This window comes from Nomascus leucogenys, chromosome 21, assembly GCF_006542625.1.
Source record: "Nomascus leucogenys isolate Asia chromosome 21, Asia_NLE_v1, whole genome shotgun sequence".
Taxonomy (NCBI): domain Eukaryota; kingdom Metazoa; phylum Chordata; class Mammalia; order Primates; family Hylobatidae; genus Nomascus; species Nomascus leucogenys.
In genome coordinates, this window is record NC_044401.1 from 62,656,195 (window position 1) to 62,680,671 (window position 24,477).

The 24,477-nt window shown below is 37.1% G+C and overlaps 1 protein-coding gene across 7 annotated transcripts in view; it reads right to left on the reverse strand.

Annotated features, from left to right (window-relative positions):
* The window catches only part of CNTN4 (contactin 4), a 995,624-nt gene that overhangs the window by 534,042 nt on the left and 437,105 nt on the right, over positions 1 to 24,477 (reverse strand). The window contains exon 1 of one of the 7 annotated variants that reach the window (XM_030801546.1): positions 7,511 to 7,590. The exons of the other annotated variants lie outside the window; for them this stretch is intronic. The gene's annotated coding sequence lies outside the window, so the exon portion shown is untranslated. Of the gene's footprint in view, positions 1 to 7,510; positions 7,591 to 24,477 lie in introns of those variants that run through there. 7 annotated transcript variants of the gene reach the window in all.

The window sequence follows — 24,477 nt, forward strand, 5'->3', positions numbered from 1 at the left end:
CAGGAACTGATTTTTTGAAAAGATTGACAAAATAGATAGACTACTAGCCAGACTAATAAAGAAGAAAAGAGAGAAGAATCAAATAGACACAATAACAAATGACCAAGGGGATGTAAACACTGATACCGCAGAAATACAGCCTACCATTAGAGAACACTATAAACACCTCTAAGCAAATAAACCGGAAAATCTAGAAGAAATGGATAAATTGTTGGACACATACACCCTCCCAAGACTAAACCAGGAAGAAGTTGAATGCCTGAGTAGACCAATAACAAGTTCTGAAATTGAAGCAGTAATTAATAGCCTACCAACCAAAAGAAGCCCAGGACCAGATGGATTCACAGCTGAATTCTATCAGAGGTACAAAGAGGAGCTGGTACCATTCCTTCTGAAACTATTCCAACCAACAGAAAAAGAAGAACTCCTCCCTAACTCATTTTATGAGGCCAGCATCATCCTGATACCAAAACCTGGCAGAGACACACACAAAAAAGAAAATTTCAGGCCAATATTCCTGATGAACATCGATGTGAAAATCCTCAGTAAAATACTGGCAAAAGGAATTCAGCAGTACATCAAAAAGCTTATCCACCATGATCAAGTCGGCTTCCTCCTTGAGATGCAAGGCTGGTTCAACATATGCAAATCAATCAATGTAATCCACCACATAAACAGAACCAAAGACAAAAACCACCTGATTATCTCAATAGATGCAGAAAAGGTCTTCAATAAAATTCAACACCTCTTCGTGCTAAAAACTCTCAATAAAGTAGGTATTGATGGAACATATCTCAAAATAATAAGAGCTATTTATGACAAACCCACAGGCAATACCATACTGAATGGGCAAAAGCTGGAAGCATTCCCTCTGAAAACCGGCAGAAGACAAGGATGCCTCTCTCACCGCTCCTATTCAACATGGTATTAGAAGTTCTGGCCAGGGCAATCAGGCAAGAGAAAGAAATAAAGAGTATTCAAATAGGAAGACAGGAAGTCAAATTGTCTCTGTTTGCAGATGACATGACTGTATATTTAGAAACCCCGACATGATTGTATATTTAGAAACCCCAACGTCTCAGCTCCAAATCTGCTTAAGCTGATAAGCAACTTCAGCAAAGTCACAGGATACAAAATCAATGTGCAAAATCACAAGCATTCCTAAACACCAAAAATAGACAAACACAGAGCCAAATCATGAGTTAACTCCCATTCACAATTGCTAAAAAGAGAATAAAATACCTAGGAATACAACTTACAAGGGATGCAAAGGACCTCTTCAAGGAGAACTACAAATCACTGCTCAAAGAAATAAGAGAGGACACAAACAAAAGGAAAAACATTCCATGCTCATGGATAGGAAGAATCAATATCATGAAAATGGCCATACTGCCCAAAGTAATTTATAGATTCAATGCTATCCCCATCAAGCTACCATTGACTTTCTTTACAAAATTAGAAAAAACTACTTCAAATTTCATATGGAACCGAAAAAAGAGTCCATATAACCAAGACAATCCTAAGCAAAACGAACAAAGCTGGAGGTATCATGCTACCTGACTTCAAAGTATACTACAAGGCTACAGTAAACAAAACAGCATGGTACTGGTAACAAAAAAGATATATAGACCAATGGAATGGAACAGAGGCCTCAGAAATAATGCCACACGTCTACAACCATCTGATCTTTGACAAACATGACAAAAATAACCAATGGGGAAAGGATTCCCTATTTAATAAATGGTGTTGGGAAAACTGGCTAGCCATATGCAGAAAACTGAAACTGGACCCCTTCCTTACACCTTATACAAAAATTAACTCGAGATGAATTAAAGACTTAAATGTAAGACCTAAAACCATAAAAACCCTAGAAGAAAACCTAGGCAATACCATTCAGGAGATAGGCATGGGCAAAGACTTCATGACTAAAACACCAAAAGCAATGGCAACAAAAGCCAAAATTGACAAATGGGATATAATTAAACCAAAGAGCTTCTGCACAGCAAAACAAACTATCATCAAGGTGAACAGGCAACCTACAGAATGGGAGAATATTTTTTGCAATCTATCCATCTGACAAAGGGCTAATAATCTATCTGAGAAAGGGATAATGTCCAGAATCTACCAGGAACTTAAACAAATTTACAAGAATAAAACAAACAACCTCATCAAAAAGTGGGCAAAGGATATGAACAGAACAGATACACCTAGTCTATTCACAGTCATTTTGTTTTCCTTTTTGCCTTCTTCAGTTACCTTTAATACGCATGTCTCTATGAAAAGAAGGAATAATTTCTTGGGGATTTGTGGATTTTGGACAGTATCATGAGAAACATGAGGGTTATTAAGTTCTCTTTGGACTTAAATGAAAATTCACTTTGTTTCATGGTCCTCTAGATGTAAAACTTCTAAAGGAGGTTCACAATTTTTGCTTTCATTCCGGTTCATGAAGCTACCTTCCCTAGGCATTTGACTGTTAACTCTTCTTCTAGTTGAGCCTCTCTGGAATCCCAGGTCCCAACTTTCTAAATGCTTACTGAATATTTCTTTTGAATCCTTGAATTAAATTCACTAAAAATTATCTCATGGCTAGGCATGATGGCTCATGCCCGTAATTCCAGTACTTTGGCAGGCTGAGGTAGGCAGATCACCTGAGGTCAGGAGTTTGAGACCGGCTTGGCCAACATGGCGAAACGCCATCTTTACTAAAAGTACAAAAATTAGCTGGGCATGGTGGTGAGCACCTGTAATCCCAGCTACTAGAGGGAGGCTGTGGCCGGAGAATCGCTTGAATGCAGGGGACAGAGGTTGCAGTGTGCAGAGATCGTGCCATTGCCCTCCAGCCTGAGAGACAAGAATGAGACCCCGTCTCCAATCAATCAGTCAATCAATCAATCTCATACAAAACCCTGATCTCTTCTCTGTAAACCAGGTCTGTCAAAAGACACCCGCATTTCAGTAAATCTATACCATGTTCTTCCAGCTAACCAGTCTTGAAGACCTGGAGTTTTTGCTAATTTCTCCCAATGTTTAGCTTTCTCATTCCCTTTATTTTTATCACCTACATCGAATCTGTGGCTAAGCTTTTCCACTGGCACGTCTTAAATTTGTCTTAGATGTTCTGGTGTAGATTAATCAATATTACATGGAATCTCTCAAGTACTCAATAAAAGTTAACTACTATCATCATCATACCAAATGATTTTACATTTTCCTGCTTTTACTTTTGTGCATGCTAGAACATCTGCTTGGGATGAAATTGGTGTAAATCTTACCAATCCTTTAGGATTCTGCTCAAATTCATTTTCTTCCATTTATCTTAAAGGCCAGGATGGCCCATGGCCATTTCTTCTTCTTCTACTCTGCTGGAGTATTTATTATTCCTGCTACCAATTGAATCAATATCTGTACTTAATTGAACTGATATTTGTCTCTTACATTGGCACTTTGTTCATATTTTGTTTTTTTTTTTAATTTTCATTTTAGTTCAGGAGTACATGCGCAGGTTAACAAACAGGTTATATAGGTAAACTGTGTGTCATGGGGGTTTGGTGTACAGATTATTTCATCATGCATATAATAAGCAAAGTACAAAATATTTTTTTCTGATTTTCCACCTAGTCACACTCGCCACCCTCAAGTAGGCCCCAGTGTCTACTCTTCCCCTCTTTGTGTCCATGTGTTCACTTATAAGTAACAATATGCAGTACTAGGTTTTCTGTTCCTGCGATTAGTTTGATTAGGATGATGGCCTCCAGCTCCATCCATGTTACTGGAAAGGACATTATCTTGTTCTTTTTTTTGGCTGCATAGTATTCTATTGTGTATATGTACCACACTTTCTTTATCCAGTCTACTGTTGATAGGCATTTAGGTTGATTCTACCTCTTTGCTATTGTGAATAGTGCTGTGATGAATGTGTATTTAGGGTGGAATGATTTATATTCGTTTGGGTATATAACCTGTAATGATGGGACTGCTGAGTCAAATGCTAATTCTGTTTTAAGTTCTTTGACAAATCACCACATTGCTCTCCATAATGGCTGAACTAATTTACATTCCCACCAGCAGTGTATAAGCATTCCCTTTTTTCCTGCAACCTTGCTAGCATCTCTTATTTTTTGACTTTTTCATAATAGCTATTTTGACTGGTGTGAGATGGTATCTCATTGTGGTTTTGATTTGCATTAATCTAATGATTAGTGATGCTGAACATTTTTTCATATGCTTGTTAGCTGCATACTGTATGTCTTCTTTTGAAAAGTGTCTGTTCATGTCCTTGGAATTAAAAGGCACAGAGTGGCAAGTTGGATAACAAAGCAAGACCCAATGATATGCTGTCTCCAAGAGACGCCTACCTCACATGCAATAACACTCATACGCTCAAGATAAAGGGATGGAAGAAAATCTACCAAGCAAATGGAAAACAGAGAAAAAAGGAGAAGTTGCTATCCTAATTTCAGACAAAACAGACTTTATACCGGCAAAGATGAAAAAGACAAAAAAAAAAGGCATTACATAACAGTAAAGGGTTCAATTCAATAAGTGGAGCTAACTACCCTAAATATACATGCAACCAAGACAAGGGCAGCTAGATTCATAAAGCAAGTTCTCAGAGCCCTATGAAGAGACTTGTATTTCCACACCGTAACAGTGGGAGACTTCAACACCCGACTGACAGCATTAGACAGATAACTGAGGTAGAAAATTAACAAAAATATTCAGGACCTGATCCCAACACTTGACCGAATGGACCCAAAAGACTTCTACAGAACTCTCCGACCCAAAACAACAGAGTACATATTCTCATCTCCACGTGACACATACTCTAAATTTGACCACACAACTGGACATAAAACAATCCTCAGGCAAATGCAAAAAGCTCAAAATCACAGCAATGACTATAGCACAACAAAAATATAAACCAATCCTAAGAAAATCTCTCAAACCCATACAATTACCTGGAAATTAAACAACCCGCTCCTAAAAGACTTTTGGGTAGATAATGAAATTAAGGCAGAAATCAAGAAATTCTTTGAAACTAATAAGAACAAAGATACAACATAACACAGTCTCTGGCACACAGCTACGACAGTGTTAAGAGAAAAGTTTATAGCACTAAACACCCACATTAAAAATTCAGACAGATCTCAAATTAACAACCTAACATCACAACCAGTGGAAATAGAGAAGAAAGAACAAACTAACTGCAAAGCTAGCAGAAGACAAGAAATAACCAAAATCAGAGCTGAACTAAAGGAAATTGAGATGTGAAAAACCACACAAAAGATCAATGAATCCAGGAACTGGTTCTTTGAAAATATTAAGAAGATAAATAGACCAGTGACTAGACTAATTAAAAAAAAAGAGCGGAGATCCAAGTAAACACATTTAGAAATGGCAAAGGGGACATTACCACTGACCTCACAGAAATACAAAAAACCCTCAGAGACTACCATGAACACCTCAGTGCACACAAACTAGAAAATCTAGAAGACATGGATAAAACCCCAGACACATAAAATCTCCCAAAACTGAACCAGGAAGAAATTGAATACCGTACTTTGTTTTCTTTTCCCAATTATAAGTTTCTTGAGGACAGAAACTCATATTGCTTTTATTCAATCAAAATGTATCCTCATATTTTTTGTATACCATCAGAATGCCTAGCACAGTATACTTTAAAGGTGCTTAAAATGTTTGCTGATTTCTTGATGACTGGGCAATATTCTATTCAACTATTTTTCGTGAGACCAAGTTTGTTTAATAATATACTTGGATTCTTGGATGGCCACAGTCTGCTTATGATTGCATAAGAACAATCTTTCTTCCCATGTTCTCCAAGGAGGACTAAGGCACTGAGGAGTGTGTCTCCATCATTTACCAAAATACTTAAGCTTGATGCATGGATAATTGTAAAAGATAAAGACACCACTCACTGTCATGGGACAATCATGAATATTGGCACGTGGGGTCTGAGAAAGATTTAATTTTATTTGTTAGGATTACAGGTAATATCAGGTTCTTGATTTGTAAGTGTGAATTTATAAAGATATGCAGCTAACTTAAGAAAGGTTTCTGAATTAACAAATTAATAATAAGGATTCTCTTGTGTGTTCTCAGAGGAAAAAAGAGGACAGATATAGCCAAAATACGAAAAGTTCAGTGTCTACCACAGGGGCTTGTCACTTCCTCACCTCCATACCAAGATAGCTCTTGACTGAATGTCTTTTTTAAAGTCCACTGTGTGAAAATCAACCAGGTAATATTTGTCTTAATATATGCAAGTAAAACAACACTTAAAACAACTTAAATACTCAATGTATAATATAAAGTTAAATAATGTGTTAACTAATAGAGAAAATATCATTGTGATTCTTAATTCAGTCTTGGACCATTTGTGAACACAGCAAAGGGTTTTCTTTTTCTGTCTGTCCCATGAACTCTCTGCAACATCTAAATGCATACTGAGGAAAGAGAAATGAGGTAGCAGAGATGGATCAATGAAACTGTCTTGTTTCGGCTCCCTATTATCCCCACTGAAGCTAAAAATCGATGAAGCTGTGAAGCCTGTGAGCTCCAGTTGGCCTATGGTATCTCCAAAGATGAATGCACAGCAGAGTCCAGTACTAAACCCCTAATCACTGTTATCCCCTCCCAGGGCCCAAATCCCAGGTGACCCAGAGCTCTGGCTAAGTGGAGCAAGCACTAAGACGGAAACACTTGACTACGCTTGGACTCCCACAACTGCCTCTCCAGCATGCCTTACTATTTGTTTATTAAATGGTTTTCCTCTGGGTTTTGTTTTTAAGGATTGCTTCCGAATCTGAGTGTTTTAAGTGAACACCTCTGTCTTCACCTGGTGACTCTTTCAAGCATCAGGTTAGGTGCTTAGTTCTTTATTACAGCTGCAATAACATTAGAGCTCTGTTCCTTTCAGGCCAAAATATATCCTGTTATTTTTCAAACTAATGGTAGCCATTGAGCTATATATTTCCTGTAACTGACAAAATACAGGTTTCCCAAAGCAATGAAGAACAAAATAAATTGTAAAGATTTATCTTGGTGCATCCTACGGCATGTCCATGTATACAATCTGGCTGTGACCTTTCATAAAATTAATCTGTGTTAATGCTGATGATTTCCATTTCTATTCTATTAATGCATGTTCAATATAGTGGTAACATAATGGGTGGAAATGTTTTTTTTCAAGGCCATCATGAATACAACATAAGCATGATCAGTTGTTTTCTGATCTTCTAGTTCCATAGAGAGCACTGAGTCAGTCCCCTTACTGAATCCGGATCCACTATCTGGCCCAGGAAACATGCCACTCACTCCCCAGAACAGCTAAGACAACATTTTGCCTTCTTCCATTTGACTCAAGTGGCAATTTTGCCAGTTCATTTACAAGAGAAGAGAAAGTACCACAAAGCATCTCTATGATGACAAAAGCCTCATGCTGTCAGTTGATCTTGCCACCCTGAAACAAATCTGGAAATATTTGTACCTTAATCTCCTGCAGATATAAACCTTCCAGAGTTCTCGATCTGACATTCGGCAAAATTTGTACTATATCAGCGGTTGCTAGGCACACTGTTAGGAATAGAAAGAAAATGCAGAAGCTTAAATCCTGTGTCTTGGAGATTATTTCTTGTGTATATTCTTTGCAGAAGATTTTCTGGTGCTAGTTCATTACTGAGATTCTGTCTCCTATCTATACTATCCTCTCTTGGCTATTTCTCTTCCTTTGGCCTTAAATCACAACTCACAATCAAACCTTTTAACCCGAGTCCATGGAAGTCTTGTTTTGCCTATCTGACTATAAGAGATTTTCAAAATGTAATTGCAGGCTTCTTATTTATCCAGGAGATAAGAATGGTGGATGAGAGGCCAGTTGGCTGCAGCTATTTCACAGTCAGTCCTACTTCTAGCATCTTTGCTGATCTTATCAAGAAGAGCTACTCCTCACATAATTTAACCGGCTGTTATGTCCAGGCTAAAAATAAAAATGAGGCCTCTAATGTGGTGGCAGAATGCAAGGGGCACTGTGCTACTGACCCAAAGGTAGACTGATACCTGCAGAGTATCCTGTATCAGGTCACTGTATACACTGGTAGTTAGTTTTAATGGCCTAAATGTAGTCTCTACATTGCTGGTTTAAAATATTTGGAAACACCTGTGCAGTGCCTTTTAGTTTCACAACTCAGTTCCACAGAGATAAATATTAGAGTTGCCAAGGTCAGTGGTCCTGCCTAATGGTTCCCAGAGAGCCAGTCAAGATGGCATCTCCACTCATTGCAAGCTAATTAAGAGTTAAAGAAGGCCTCCAACACAGTGGCACCAGTACAGCCTCCCTCAGCACATATTTTTGCCCTTAGCGGTCTGAGAACAATCTGACATATACTCTGGTAGATGCTACTGTGCTTGCTTCAGCAAATTTAAGTGACTCTACCCTTTGCCATTGACTGCCAATTAATTTTAAACCAAATGTCTTGGAGAGGTTATGTCAGATATCCTGAGAAAATGATACGTGACAAATGTAGGATAAACAGTGTCATGAACAGTGAATAGTCTTAAAGTTCCAAAGTTTACCTTCTACTGTAGCTACTTTAGGGAGAACGAAGCTTTACTAAGTGCTTTCAGAATTTTATAGAAACCCTGCCTATCCTATATGATTCCTTAATATGGGAAAATTGTTTTTCTCTTTACTTATTTGCAAAATAAGGTGCACAATAGTACACTGAGAGGGTTTGTTGGCATGGAAAAGTATTGAATACATAAACGACTATATGGTTTAATATTGTCTATTTTTTATAGCCTCACCTCACTCCAGAAAAAGAAAAAAACTAAGAGAAGTGCCCTAGAATGCCCATACTCCACATTTCCAATAACCATTAGCCAAAGTTGCCCTGTGCAAGTGAAACATCTAATGTGAAGGTACTATACTTAAGATTTTACAAAATTCAAATGAGTTTAAGGGTGCAAATAATTCCCCAAACACCCTAAATCTGGCCCCAAGACCCAGAAGATAGCTGACGAAAGCTAGGAGATTAGACTAGGAAATATGGACTTGGGTATAAGTTCCAGCTATATAACGAGTGAAGAAATCTCATAAGCCTCCGTTTACTCATATGCAAAATAGATGCTTTGAAATCCTAATATGTTTTTCAATATTTCTGTACTCTCCAATATAACATCACAGGTACAATCGGTTCCGTTGTTAGTTTGACAATATTGGCTGCTTCCTTTCTTCCTACCTGATCCTTTTCATTTATCTCCTCTCTATTAATTGGCAAATAAACAGAAAAGTAAGCACAGGATTTAAACTACTTTATAAACCTTGGATCAAGACAAATAAAATACATAAAACATTGTTTAAAAAATTGTACTTTTCCTTGTAATTGGACCCTGAATATTTTTGACTCACAATTAAAGATTATGTTTATGAAATTGACTATTTAATATCTATACTTCTATATATTGTATATGAACATGATCCACATTAGGATTTCTGTAGACAATGAATAAATCATACTGAAACACCTACTACTTTTTAAAATAAACTGTCCATAGCAGTAGGCAATATCTTATGGCATCCAGTACTGGAGTAGAAGCAGAACAAAAAAAATTATATTCCCCCACAGTCTTTTCTCCTGTCTGCTCTTCAACCACACCCACCCCTCCACTCTCTCAGTCCACTGCTTTCGGTTTTGCTGGAAGAGAAATGAACACTCCATGCCCATGAGACACATGCCTCCAAACTAGCTGTTTGGACACTCAGCCGGGTGGTGCCAAGCAACATGATGCAATTCCATGTAACCAAACCTTGGGTGCATGTTACCATTCAACCACATATACCTACCCTCAAGTTTGTTATTAATCACAAAAGGAAATAAACTTCCAAAGGGAGGCAAATAAATTCTATGGCTAGTAATTTATGATCATTTCTATGGATGAGTCTTACAACCCCAATTTTTTATATCATCTATTAGTTGGCTGAAAAAATATTTGCTGATACACACACACACACACACCACTGACAAAGCAGATTATGGCATATTATCTTGTCCTCTGCCATTTTAATTTTAATAATAGATACCTGTATTATTAAAAGTTATTCTCTCAATATCACTATTGAGTCTGCATGGAAAAAAATTAGAATAACTCTTGAGTTCCCTCCTAAGCTCTAACACTGCAAGAGTTGAGTAATCACCAGCATTTTATAGTATGCAAAGCAGCATTTTCTTGAGGCAAACTGTTTCCAATCCTGAATATCAGTTACCATAAGGGAAAAAAATACCATTTTATCTCAAAGATTCTATATCATCTTTGAAGTACGTAGATGTTCAGCATTAGGTAGCAAAGCTCACAAATCTGTTTACTTGTAACATTAATTTGATTTGTTTTCCTTCACTGTGAAAAAGATAAAAAGAAATCAAATTCATAGAACTAGAACATCTCATTGATTTTTGCATCAAGCCTACAAAAAGTCAAAGTTTGCTTTCCAAGTGTAAATACCATGGACTGCTTATTATATTGAATCTCTTTGGGATTTATACTTAGGGCATATCTAAATACTTTTGTTCTCAAGATTATTATCATAAGTGGAGATTAAGGAAAAAATAATTAAGTTGGTAAACTAAGAAAAATTTTATTTGTTTCCAACACACATGTCTCAAAAGAAATTAGTGCCAATTGACAGACAATTTAAAGACAAAGCATTAGGTTGCAGGAACGGGGAAAGATGAGGTTCATATCAACAGCGAAAGCATTCACCTGATAAAGGACACAATATATTCAGAAAATCAGAATTCTGATTACTAAAATGTAGCATTAAATTGAATCTTATCCCTACATTACTGTTTTATATACTGCTGGTTTATGCCAATTTCAAGAATAAATTGTCAACCTAAATTAGTCAATTTCACTATCATCTTGCTTATGGATAATCCCTATGAAAATAATTACAGAAGATCAACAAAGTTTCATAATCTTTGACCTATCCTTCTTATGTTTAGGATAGTTATAGGTTCTACAGCACAAATTCCAATAGCTTAAAGCTAAAAAGAAACTAAATGTTCAATAATGCAGAGTAGTTACATCAATAATATTTTGAGCATACATATTTGATGGGAAATTTTATGGGGATTCCAAATATTCCATAAAGGTACTATAAAAGCAAATATATTTATAATATATTAAGTAATAAATCAAATTAAAGAACATTGTGGGTGTGTGTCTGTGTGTGCATATATATGTATATTAGAAATAGGTAAAATACATGCACATTGGCGAAAACTAGGCATGAATACATAAGAAAAATAACTGCCATTAGGAATGATTATATTCTATTTCTTTGTTATTCATTCCTGTTTTTAAAAATTAGCCAATTTAAGAACTTCATAATAACATAAAATATAAGTATATAAAATAGCAGCTATGAAAGTTAACAAGTACAATCAATAGCTTCAAATGTAAACCAGATTACACCACCAATCTGCACAATTTTTAACTATTAACACAAATTAGAGACAAGTTAGTATATTAATGTATATCAAAGTGAACGGATTAAGTTTTTTTAATTTGGGAAATAACTATATATATTAAAACTATTAGAAATAACATAGAAACATATTTACTGACACAGAAGAATATCCAAAATGCATTGCTAAGTAGATAAAGAATAGTTTACGCAATGTTGGGGAAAGCGATTAATCCCAGAGTTTACTCCATGACTTTTTTAGGGCTGCTATAACACAGTAACATAAACTGAGTGTAAAGTTAAACAAGAGAAATGTATTGTGTCAAAGTTCTGAAGACTAGAAGTCTGAGATCAAAGTGTCACTGGGGCCATGTTTCCTCTGAAGGCACTAGGAAAAGGCCTCTTTCTATTTAGCTTCCAGTAGTTTCCTGGCTTGTGCAGAATAACTCCAGTCTTCACATAGTGTTTTCCCTGTGTGTCTATTTGTGTCAAAATTTCCCCCTTTTATAAGGACACCAGTCATATGACATTAGGGATCCACCATACTTCTATATGATATCACCTTAAGTAATTACATCTGCAATATCCTTATTTACAAATAAGGACACAATCAGGTGTACTGGGGGTCAGGCCTTCAAAACAGATGAATTTTTGGGGTTGGGGAGGAGCACAATTCATTCTACACAATTTACTTATGGAAAGAGACTTGACGGGAAGGAGGGAGTTTCATTCCACTTCCAGAAGGAGGATTACTGGAGATTTACCCCCAGTTACTTTGTTTTCAGCTTGCTCACTTCTGCAGAAGGATAAGTAACTGAAGTAAATATTTATGATAGGTGGATATGTGGATGAATGAATAAGTGGATGGATGAATAGCAATTTTTTAGTTCATCTTTCTAAAAAGTCTCATGATCTTGGTCCATATGACCAATGAACTTCCCAAATTTCAGAGAGTAACTAGTGGTAAGGATGAATCTGATATCCTGGGTCATGAAATGTCAAGTTCCCTTAGAAGTGTCTTACTCTGCTCCAAGCAGATACATATGACAAATAATGTGAACAGTGGCCAGTTTTCATCAGATGTAGGCAAAATCTTTACATTCAGAGAGACATATGAGGCAAGATGCAGGTGATCAAGCAGATCTGGATACCTAAAACTTAAAAGACAACATAAAGCGTCCTGGTGACAAATGGCAACATCACAGACATAGCTCTCACAAATGCAAGGACTCTGAGGATCCTGAAGCCTTAAATTTTGGAGTCTATATTCAGATATTATCCTTTAGACTTTCGAGGCACTATCTCAGACCCTCCAACTCTAGGCTATACCTTCTGTCTTAATGGAGTCATAAGAACCTCTGTGACTCAAACAATTATATATCTTTGAGACACTATTCCAACTGTCTATGTGACTTCATACCAGTACGAATACAGTGTATGAAAGCACGCACTACATGGTTTCCTAAATTTCCCTTATAGAACGCATGTGCATAAAACACAATGTTCCCCCCAAAATTTAGAAATCTAGTGCATCTTTTCATATACTACAGTAGCACACACTACAGATGCTAGTGGGTTAAGATTCAATTCCATACTACTCATATATTAGCCACAAAGACACTACATGGTAGAGAGTGGCTTTTATATCATTTTATAAATGAGACAAACTGAGGAAAGAAAATGTTAAGCAATATTCTCAAAGTCACAATGATTGAGCACTAAAGCCAAGATCTAAACTATATGGTGGTATTCTAGAACCTGGGCTCTTCAACATAATATTCTACAACATCTACTCAATATCAAATGTTGCACTGTGAAGTACAGAAAGAAGAGACTATATTTGCTGACCTAGGAAAATTGCTAGGCCTTGATATCTGAAAAATATATTCATTTTTTAGGGGTGGCATGTGGCTCATGCCTGTAATCCCACCATTTTGGGAGGCCAAAGCAGGAGGATGACTTGAAGCCAGGAGTTCAAGACCAGCCTAGGAAACAAAGTAAGATCCAGTCTCTACCAAAAAAAAAAAAAATTATTTAAAAAATATTTTTTAGTCCTTTGGATATATACCCATGCTGCTATAAGGATACATGCACACGTATGTTTATTGCGGCACTATTCACAATAGCAAAGACTTGGAACCAACCCAAATGTCCAACAACGATAGACTGGATTAAGAAAATGTGGCACATATACACCATGGAATACTATGCAGCCATAAAAAATGATGAGTTCATGTCCTTTGTAGGGACATGGATGAAACTGGAAATCATCATTCTCAGTAAACAATTCCAAGGACAAAAAACCAAACACCGCATGTTCTCACTCATAGGTGGGAATTGAACAATGAGTACACATGGACACAGGAAAGGGAACATCACACTCCCGGGACTGCTGTGGGGTGGGGGCAGGGGGGAGGGATAGCATTAGGAGATACACCTAATGCTAAATGACGAGTTAATGGGTGCAGCATACCAACATGGCACATGGATACATACGTAACAAACCTGCACATTGTGCACATGTACCCTAAAACTTAAAGTACAATAATAAAAAAAATATTTTCTTCAGGGCTCAATTTCAGTGTACTACTTTGATATGACCTCACCTCAATGCGATCAACTGTTTTTATGATATATACTTGAGAAAATCAATTCAGTCTTTTCAGCATAGGGCAATGACTTTCAGGTCAAGCTCTTTCAAAAATGTGAATTAAATAAAAATTGGTCTCAGTACAGGAAGTCAAATATCACCCCCAGTCATTGGGGAGATACAATGATGATTTCAGTTCTATAAATTTGAGTCAGCCTAAAAGCAGTTGCATTAGGCTTAAAAACTGGGATGAAAGGATGAAAAAATGCATTTGAGCAAACTTTCCATCCAGTTGAACTTTGTGGATTTGAAATTTACCCACAGATCTAGATGGTTTTTAAAAGGTTCCCAGATATATAAACATCATCTTTGAGTTATATGGTGGGAGATCTGGTTCTGAACTGTTTCACCCTTAAATCCCTGCCTATTGGAGAGTCCGGTGGACAGTTCTCTAAAGAAAATGAGGTTTTAAATGCAACATGGTGGCAATCAGATCTTTCGTCTACTACTTTTCTTTGTGACACAGAAAATCTACTCATTGTCCTTTCTTGGCACTAACAGCAAAACGGTGGGCTTGCTCTTTGAAGAAGAGTCTTCAAAAACACAGCTTTGGGAAAATGGGGGATTTCTTCAGGCTCCCAGACTGTCAAAAACTTTCAGATTAGCCCTTTCACAGAGACGTCTCAAACATTCTGAAAGTGTACTACTGAAAGGGATATTTTTGACTCAGTCTATTTTGAGAGGGTCTCTTAAACATGCATGGACAAATAAAGGTTTTCTCTTCTTGTTAAAATGTTCAAAAACATAATAGAAGAAATAACATCAAAATATACAACTATCAAATCCGACAGAGATCCTTTTTAAGGTTTAACATAAAGAAACAGGGCTCCTCTTAGCACTTAGGAATAGATTAGAACATGGGAGTCTCTGTCATGAAAGGGGTAGTCCAATCAGCACATGAACTGGGATGTGATATAATTGCCAAGTACTGTGAACAAAAAGCAAGTCTCTAAAGAGGCAAGTGGAGGGCCTCGACGTCAATGAAAATCTCAGCAGCTACCTACCTCACACAATGGTTGAAGGAGAAAAGTGAAAATTTGAAAGCACACTGATTGTATTAGAAATAACACAGAAAAAGCCTATGATCAAATGAAAGAGAATTGAAAACTGAAACCTAGAAGTAAAGACAGATATCAGGAAGAGATACATGTTTGGAAACAAAGGGAAAGCAGAACTCTTGCATCAGAAAGTCATAGCTTCAGAAAGAATTGAGAGCAGATTTAAAATGGGGAGGATCAAGTATCCAACCGTAGGGGATGTGTCATAAGGATTACCAATAAACTTGCTCTATTTTTGTTGAAGTACAAGGTTGAAAGGCATCTTACAGGCAACTAGCTCTCAGAAGACACATAGAGGACAAAATTACCTTTAAATAATAGACAGGTATTCCTATTTAAAGTAAACCTCAAGAAAAGAGGGGATGGGACGTAAGCTATACCCAGAGTCAATTCTTGCTATTATGTAAAGAAGGTGCTTTACAGATGAAGCAAGGCTTTGATCTTTTACACTGCATGCAAAGATATAACAGGTGGTATGAAAATCCCATCTCCTCAACACATTTCTCATTTCAGATGCTAAATCTTGAAAGACATTTCTCCACAGCCACCTAAACTCACACAACAACAACAATAACAATAATAATAACAACAACAGCAACAGCAACAGCAGCAGCAGCATACATTTTTTCCCTCATTTGGTGTGCCAGTCCTCAAGAGTAAAATGGCAGCTGCTTTTAACAAACACTTCTAAGGTGACAGAACACGGAACAAAAAGGAAGACAGTGTAAGCAATTAAAACTTCAGAGGACATCCACAGAAAAAGATGAAACAGGGCCAAGTCTCTGAGGTCACAGCCCACAGCTGGAAAACAGTGCCAGAGGACATGTAATGACCAGAAGGAATCCAGAGTTCACATCAACAGTGCATGGCTAAGATCTCTGCTCAACACAGTGTCGCAGAAAAAGCACTAAGCCCAAGTGCACCCACACTGCAGCTGGATGCAACCTCATTCTTAAGGAATGCCAGGACAGGAACAAGGTTTAAGAAAGATATAGACCAATGCAACAGAACAGAGCCCTCAGAAATAATACCACATATCTTTGACAAAACTGATAAAAATGAGAAATGGGGAAAGGATTCCCTATTTAATAAATGGTGTTGGGAAAATTGGCTAGCCATATGTAGAAAGCTGAAACTGCATCTATTCCTTACACCTTATACAAAAATTAACTCAAGATGGATTGAAGACTTAAATGTTAGACCTAAAACCATAAAAATCATAGAAGAAAACCTAGGCAATACCATTCAGGACATAGGCATGGGCAAGGACTTCATGTCTAAAATACCAAAAGCAATGGCAACAAAAGCCAAAATTGACAAATGGGATCTAATTAAACTAAAGAGCTTCTGCACAGCAAAAGAAACTACCATCACCGCGAACAGACAACCTACAGAATGAGAGAAAATTTTTGCAATCTACTCACCTGACAAAGGGCTAATATCCAGAATCTACAAAGAACTCCAACAAATTTACAAGAAAAAAAAATCCCATTAACAAGTTGGGCAAAGGATATGAACAGACACTTCTCAAAAGATGACATTTATGCAGCCAACAGACACATGAAAAAATGCTCATCATCACTGGTCATCAGAGAACGCAAATCAAAACCACAATGAGATACCATCTCACACCAGTTAGAATGGCCATCATTAAAAAGTCAGGAAACAACAGGTGCTGGAGAGGATGTGGAGAAATAGGAACACTTTTACACTGTTGGTGAGACTGTAAACAAGTTCAACCATTGTGGAACTATTGTGTATTCCACATTGTGGAAGACTGTGGCGATTCCTCAAGGATCTAGAACTAGAAATACCATTTGACCCAGCCATCCTATTACTCGGTACGCACCCAAAGGATTATAAGTCATGCTGCTATGAAGACACATGCACACATATGTTTATTGTGGCACTATTCACAATAGCAAAGACTTGGAACCAACCCAAATGTCCATCAGTGATAGACTGGATTAAGAAAATGTGGCACATATACACCATGGAATACTATGCAGCCATAAAAAACGATGAGTTGATGTCCTTTGTAGGGACATGGATGAAGCTGGAAACCATCATTCTCAGCAAAGTATCGCAAGGACAAAAAACCAAACACCACATGTTCTCACTCATAGGTGGGAATTGAACAATGAGAACACTTGGACACAGGAAAAGGAACACCACACACCAGGGCTTGTTGTGGGGTGGAGGCAGTGGGGAGGGATAGCATTAGGAGATACACCTAATGTAAATGACGAGTTAATGGGTGCAGCACACCAACATGGCACATGTATACATATGAAACAAACCTGCACATTGCGCAAATGTACCCTAGAATTTAAAGTATAATAGTAAAAAAAAAAGAATCAATCTGTGTTCTACGTTTTCTGAGAAAGTATCCAAAGTCCAGAGAGGTTAATGTCACGTCTGATTTCATAAAGAAAGTCAACAATGAAAACAAGACTCAAATCTAGAGATTTGGGCAGTGATTAAGTAAACCAATGATCAAGGATGGTACTCATTTCATATGCTGCTCTGTCAGCTGCTCCAGTAAACTTGTAAGGCTATGAGTTCTACAGTGTTTTTCAGTAAAATATAATCTCCTTTCCCACCCTGCCTCCCAAGCATGGATATATGCCTATTTATGCAAATATTAAATAAAAATCTTTAGGGAAGATATGACTTTTTTCTATCAAAATATAATCTTATTACCGTATGACAGAAAAGAGTATGAAGACTGCTATAGTTACTTTTTTAAGAATGTAAACAACTCTTGTTTTTAAATGAATATTTACAATGGTTTTCACTAATAGTTGGTAAATTAAGCTTTTTGAGAGTAGAATATATTTGTTTTTGGTTTCCTTTTCTTCCAGTTACATATGTGCAAAGCAGGAAGTTTTAAAAGTGGTTGCTTTCATAGAACTATATTGCCTTCGTTAGTCAACTTCTACTTACAATTTTGATTTTCAAAAATACAGAGTCTATGGATGGCTCCTATTTTAATTTTTTGTTCCTAGTACAAACATTTTGGTCAAAAGAAAGAATTCTCCCTTTAGCCTGTCATAAGTTAGATGGATGTGGTGGTGCAGGCCTGTGGTCCCAGCTACTTAGGAGGCTGAGGGAGGAGGACCACCTGAGCCCAGGGAGGTCAAGGCTGTAGTGAGCCATGATTGCACCACTGCACTCCAGCCAGGGTGACACGGTGAGATAATCTCTCTTAAAAAAACAAAAAACAAACCCCCAATCCTGCCATAAGACCTAGGAGAAACTATCTCACAAAATGGAGAAATACTAATCTATCTTACCTTTTTGAACTTTAAACATATAATCTTCCAATAAGCAGGAGATTTATAAGTACATATATTTAACAAAATCAGCCACAAGAATACAGGTTGAGGGAACTCAAGACATGAAAAGTCCAGTGTGAGTTAAGAAGTCAATTACTCTCAAAACAAGGCTTTTGTTACATTTCAAAAACAGGCAACACAAGTTTCTCATTCCCTAGCACTGTAATGCTGGCTCCGTTGTAATTCTAAAATTTGTATAAGGTTGAAATTTCCTCTTACAAGATCAAGTATTAGAGCGAACACTGCCACAGGTTATTTCTACTGGATGTCAGAGACATCACATAAGTTCTTATTATGAATATTAAGACAGATTTTGACTTGAGTTTGAATTTGTTAAATTGCATGCATTAGCCTCTCAAGGGCATTCATCACCATTAATATGGGGGAGATAATTCCACTCATCAAATGGAATCTGTACTTCTAAAGACAATATAAAGCAGAGGAAAAGGTCAGAAACCTCGTTAAGAGAGTCAGGAAAGAGTCACTACTTTCTGTTTAATGGAATAAGGCGGTCAATGCCTGAAAGAGTAAATGGACATCCAATGGCAGCCATTATACTACTCTCCCATTTGCAGCCGAGAATTGTGAAAAGAGAACAACATTATTTAGGTCATGTAGTTATTAAATGTTAACAAGCAAGGGGTAACAGCTTGGATCCCTAAAGACTCACTGCCTCCCAGGTTGAAGGCATGGAGAGACAATGGAGATGGAGAAGGTCCCTCATTTGTTCCTCCAAACTTCTCTTTGACTAGACTGCTAATTATAGAGTCCTGGCTATCCCTGAGAAAAACTAAGCAAAAATGTATCTCCCCATACCCAGGCCTACCCACCCAAGCTCCTTCTCTTCCCTTGATTTTTTTGGTTCCAAGTGGCCCATGATGAAGGGAAAACACCCAGAAGGCAACACCTTGTCTCCTTTACTGGTTAACAGAGGAGGATGAGGTAGAATCTCAAGATCTGCCATTGTTTTCCAGTTGACAAGTCAAAATACTTACAAATGATAGTATGCAGTTTAATGTCATCAAACATATTTACTCTTTTTTAGGAGGTTCTTTCCCCAGGCTTAGCATTCATTTTTGGATGTCTCTAGTCACTTCTGTTAGTAGAGATAGTACACTTCCACATGAGTCATCTATGAAGCTGGCACAATTCTTTTAATTGCCAAATTAACACAACTGAATAAACAAGGTAAGAGACTGGGAAAACTTCAACACATAGTTAAAAACAACTGAAACTATAACAGTGGTTTATGTCCTCTTTTAACTGAAATTTAAAGAGAATTATTTCCAAATTATTTCAGACAATAAAGCTTGGAGTAACTTCTTGGCTGAATGACATTTCTCAGATCACGGGAGTTACACTTTTAAGAATATTTTCTCAAGGTAAAAAAAATCCAGCTAAATAAATGTTCTCTAAATAATAAAAGGAAAATGCAAATAGCACCTAAAAGACAATGCTAACATACAACATCTAAATTATGAGAAAACTAGAGGCCAAGTCCCAATCAATGTGGTTTTAAGAAGAAAATAGAGGCCGCGCATCGTGGCTTACGCCTGTAATCCCAGCACTTTGGGAGGCTGAGGCAGGCAGATCACGAGGTCAGGAGATCGAGACCATCCTGGCCAACATGGTGAAACCCCCGTCTTTACTAAAAATACAAAAATTAGCTGGGCATGGTGGTGCACATCTGTAATCCCAGCTACTCGGGAGGCTGAGGCACGAGAATCTCTTGAACCCAGGAGGTGGAGGTTGCAGTGGGCCGAGACTGTGCCACTGCACTCCAGCCTGGGTGAGAGAGTAAGACTCAGTCACAAAAAAACAAAAAAAAACAAGAGGAGGGAGAAGAAGAAGAAAATAGAGTATATTAGTGAAATAAAGAGGTACACTGACAATGTATTATATTTGTCAAGCAGTGACAGAGCTGGATTTTATTTATTTTGGCTGAATTCTAAGTAATGCATATCAAGATGAAAATGTTGGAGAGGCAACCTAGAAAGAGAAGCTCCTACTGCTCTCAAATCAGTGGATTTAATACAAGACTTCTGAAAATCTATACTAGTAACAGCAGAAGGTAATGATTCCACTGCCAGGGAGGAAGTGTGATGATATAGCCCAGGCACCACATGAAGGAAATCTAAAAAGCGCAGCATTTTCACTGTTTTCTTTTCATTGATGAAAATATATCAACTGCAAGGAGCTCATCTACTGCACTAGGGCCAAGAAAATAGAAGCCTAACTGGAATCAAACCAGCAGCTGTTAAAGGATTAGGATTTCAAGATATTCTGGTATTATATATTGTCAATGATGTCATCATCTTGGTCAATAACATAATCCTCCCCATCTTTCTTCTCCTTCTCCTCCTCATCATCATCATATGGTGATCACCATTACCAAGTCACTCAAACAAGAGTAAAGACAATCAAGGCAGCTAAACAGAGTATGAATAATTTAGCCTATGCAAAGACCAACTTATCTGTGCAAAAAGGCATATCCCTTAAAACCAACAATGTCTCCTCTCATGTTGATTTCCTGACAGACAGGCTATGTCATTTTATTGGCTCTGTTGTTTGTATATAGTAGGTAATACATGTATTACAAATCATAATATATATTATACATTTTCTACTCCATACAAATATCAAAGTCAATAAATATTATCCAGCAATGCCATGACTGGGTATATATCTGAAGGAAAGTAAATCAGTATTATAAAGAGATGTCTGCACTACCATATTTATTGCAGCACTATTCACAATAGCCAACATATGGAATCAATGTAAGTATCCATCAACAGATGAACGGATGAAGAAAATAAGTATATATACATAATGGAATACTATTCGGCCATAAAAAGTAATAATATCCTCTCATGGGGGGCAACATGGATGACTCCAGAGGACTTCATGTTAAGTCAAATAAGCCAGGCACAGAATGATAAATATTGCATATTCTCACTCCTATGTAGAAGCTAAAAAAAGTTGACCTCCTACAAGTAGAGAGTATAGTAGTGGCTTTTAGAGGCTGGGAAGAGTGGGGAGAGCAAAGACAGGGAGAAATTCATTAAAGGATACAAAATTCTAGGTAGACAGGAGAAACCAGTTGTACCGTTCTATAGCACTGTAGGACTACCATAGCTAACAATAATTTATTATGTATTTTCAGAAAGCTAGAAGAGAGGATTTTGAATGTTCTCAACACAAAGAAATGATGAATGTTGAGGTGACAGGATGTGCTCATTAACCTAACTTGATCACTATATATTGGATGCATTGAAACAATACTATGTACTTCATAAATATGTATAAATATGTCTCAGTGAAAAAAATCAAGAAATAGCTTATGATACTAAAGGTGGAAACAAATTATTATATTGTAGGCTAATGATGGAGTATTAAGAGGTTTTTAAAGGTTAATATTGAAAAAAACCTTGGTTCATATTCTTCCAGAGAAGTGAAAAAATTTGTCTCAGTAATACACTTACAAGGCTTTAGCCACCACCTATAATCTCAATAATGCACTATACTATCTACCTCCTAAAAATGCTTTTAAAAAAGTATGTTTAATGAAATCGGTCAGTAAAGTAGTACAATCTCAGACAAATCAGTTTTGATTTCACCTCGGATTGAATTATTTTAATGTCATAGCATGGTTTTCCGAATATCAGTGCTATTTTAGCATCTAGTTGTTTTAATGGGAATGATTTGATCTCTGGTGTCTAACTGTGTTCATTTTATGGGCCAATGCATTGGGTGATCATCAGTGTGGCATAACATGGTTGATGTTCCTATTTTCTCCACATATTAGATAATACACAATAAAAATCCAATCCCAATAAAATAGAAATAACAATTTCAAATGTAAAATAATAAAATTTTAGAGGTTTCCTTTCTGAGATACGACAAAGAATCAATACTACAACATCCACGGTGAAAGGAGGCAGTCCAATCAACATATGAGCTTGGATTTGATATATTAATAATTACTCAGTACTGTGAACAAGACGCAACCAATTCAGCGACAAAAGGAGGCCTTGACGTCAATAAAAATCTGAACACCTACTTACCTCACCCCATAGCTGAGAGTGAAAAGTGAAAACTTGAAAGTACATTGATTGTTTTAGAAAGAACACAGAAAAAGTCTATGATCAAACGAAAGAGCATTGAAAACTGAAACCTAGAAATGAAGGGAGACATCAGGAAGGGACATATATCTGAAAACAAAAGGAAAGCAGAACTCTTGCTTTAGAAAGAATTGAGGGCAGATTTAAAAGGGGGAGGATCAAGTATCCAACTGTGGGGGATGTGTCATAAGGACTACCAATAAACTTGCTCTATTTTTGTTGAAGAGCAAGGCTGAAAGACATTTACAGGCAACTGGCTCTCAGAAGACTCACGGAGGACAAAATTATATTTAAATAATAGACAGGTATTTCTATTTAAAGTAATCCTCAGGAAAAGAGGGGATGGGGCATAAGCTATGCCCAGAGTCAATTCTCGCTATTATGTAAAGAAGGTGCTTTACAGATGATGCAAGGCTTTGACCTTTTACACTGCATGCAAAGATATAACAGGTGGTATGAAAATCCCATCTCCTCAACACATTTCTCATTTCAGATGCTAAATCTTGAAAGACATTTCTCCACAGCCACCTAAACTCACACAACAGCAACAGCAGCAGCAGCAGCAGCAGCAGCAGCATACATTTTTTCCCTCATTTGCTGTGCCAGCTCTCAAGAGTAAAACGGCAGCTTTTAACAAACACTTCTAAGGTGACAGAACAGGGAGCAAAAAGGAAGACAGTGTAAGCAATTAAAACTTCAGAGGACATCCACATAAAAAGATGAGACAGGGCCAAGGCTCCGAGGTCACAGTCCTCAGCTGGGAAACAGTGCCAGAGGACATGTAATGACCACAAGGAATCCAGAGTTCACATCAACAGTGCATGGCTAAGATCTCTGCTCAACACAGTGTCTCAGAAAAAGCACCAAGCCCAAGTGCACCCACACGGTAGCTGGATGCAACCCCATTCTTAAGGAATGCCAGGACGGGAACTAGGCTTAAGAAGAATCAATCTGTCTTCTACGTTTTCTGAGAAAGTAGCCAAAGTCCAGAGAGGTTAATGTCACGCGTCTGAGTTCATAAAGAAAGTCAACAATGAAAACAAGATTCAGATCTAGAGATTTGGGCAGTGACTAAGCAAACCAATTATCAAGGATGGTTCTCATTGCACATATGCTGCTCTGTTACCAGCTCCAGTAAACTTGTAAGACTATGATTCCCACAATTTTTTTCAGCAAAATTCTCCTTTCCCACCCTGCCTCCCAAGCATGCATATATGCCTATTTATGCAACTATTAAGTAAAAAAACCTCAGGGAAGATATTTTTATATCAAAATATTAGTGGTGTATTTCATGAATATAAGAGAAAGAATGTAAAGTGTGCAATAGTCACCATTTTGAAAAAAGTACATGATTGGTTTACATGTAATAGTTACTCTAAATCCCATAAGTATTTTGGTAAATCAAGTTTTTTTTAGACTGGAATAAATTTATTCTTGGATTATTTTATCCTAGTTACTATGTAAGTTTTCACTTTTTTTTTGCTTTTATACAACTATATTTCCTTCATTCATAAACTTCAACTTTGACAACTTTGATTTTTAACAATTACAGATACTAGGAATGGCTATGATTTTGGTATTTGTTTTCCAAGCAGGAGAATTTTAGTCATAGGGAAGAATTTGTCCTTTAGATTTGCCATTAAATGTAGGTGAAACTACCTGATACACTGCAGAAACACCAGCTTCTTTTCCTTAACTTTAGTAATTCGAACAACTTCTAAAACAGAGTATTCTCGGTTTTTACTAAGAATAAATCTAGACAGAGAAATGAGAAGTTGGAGAGAAAAAAGATTGTGGGGCTCATGAAGGGCCTGGGAGCTGAGTC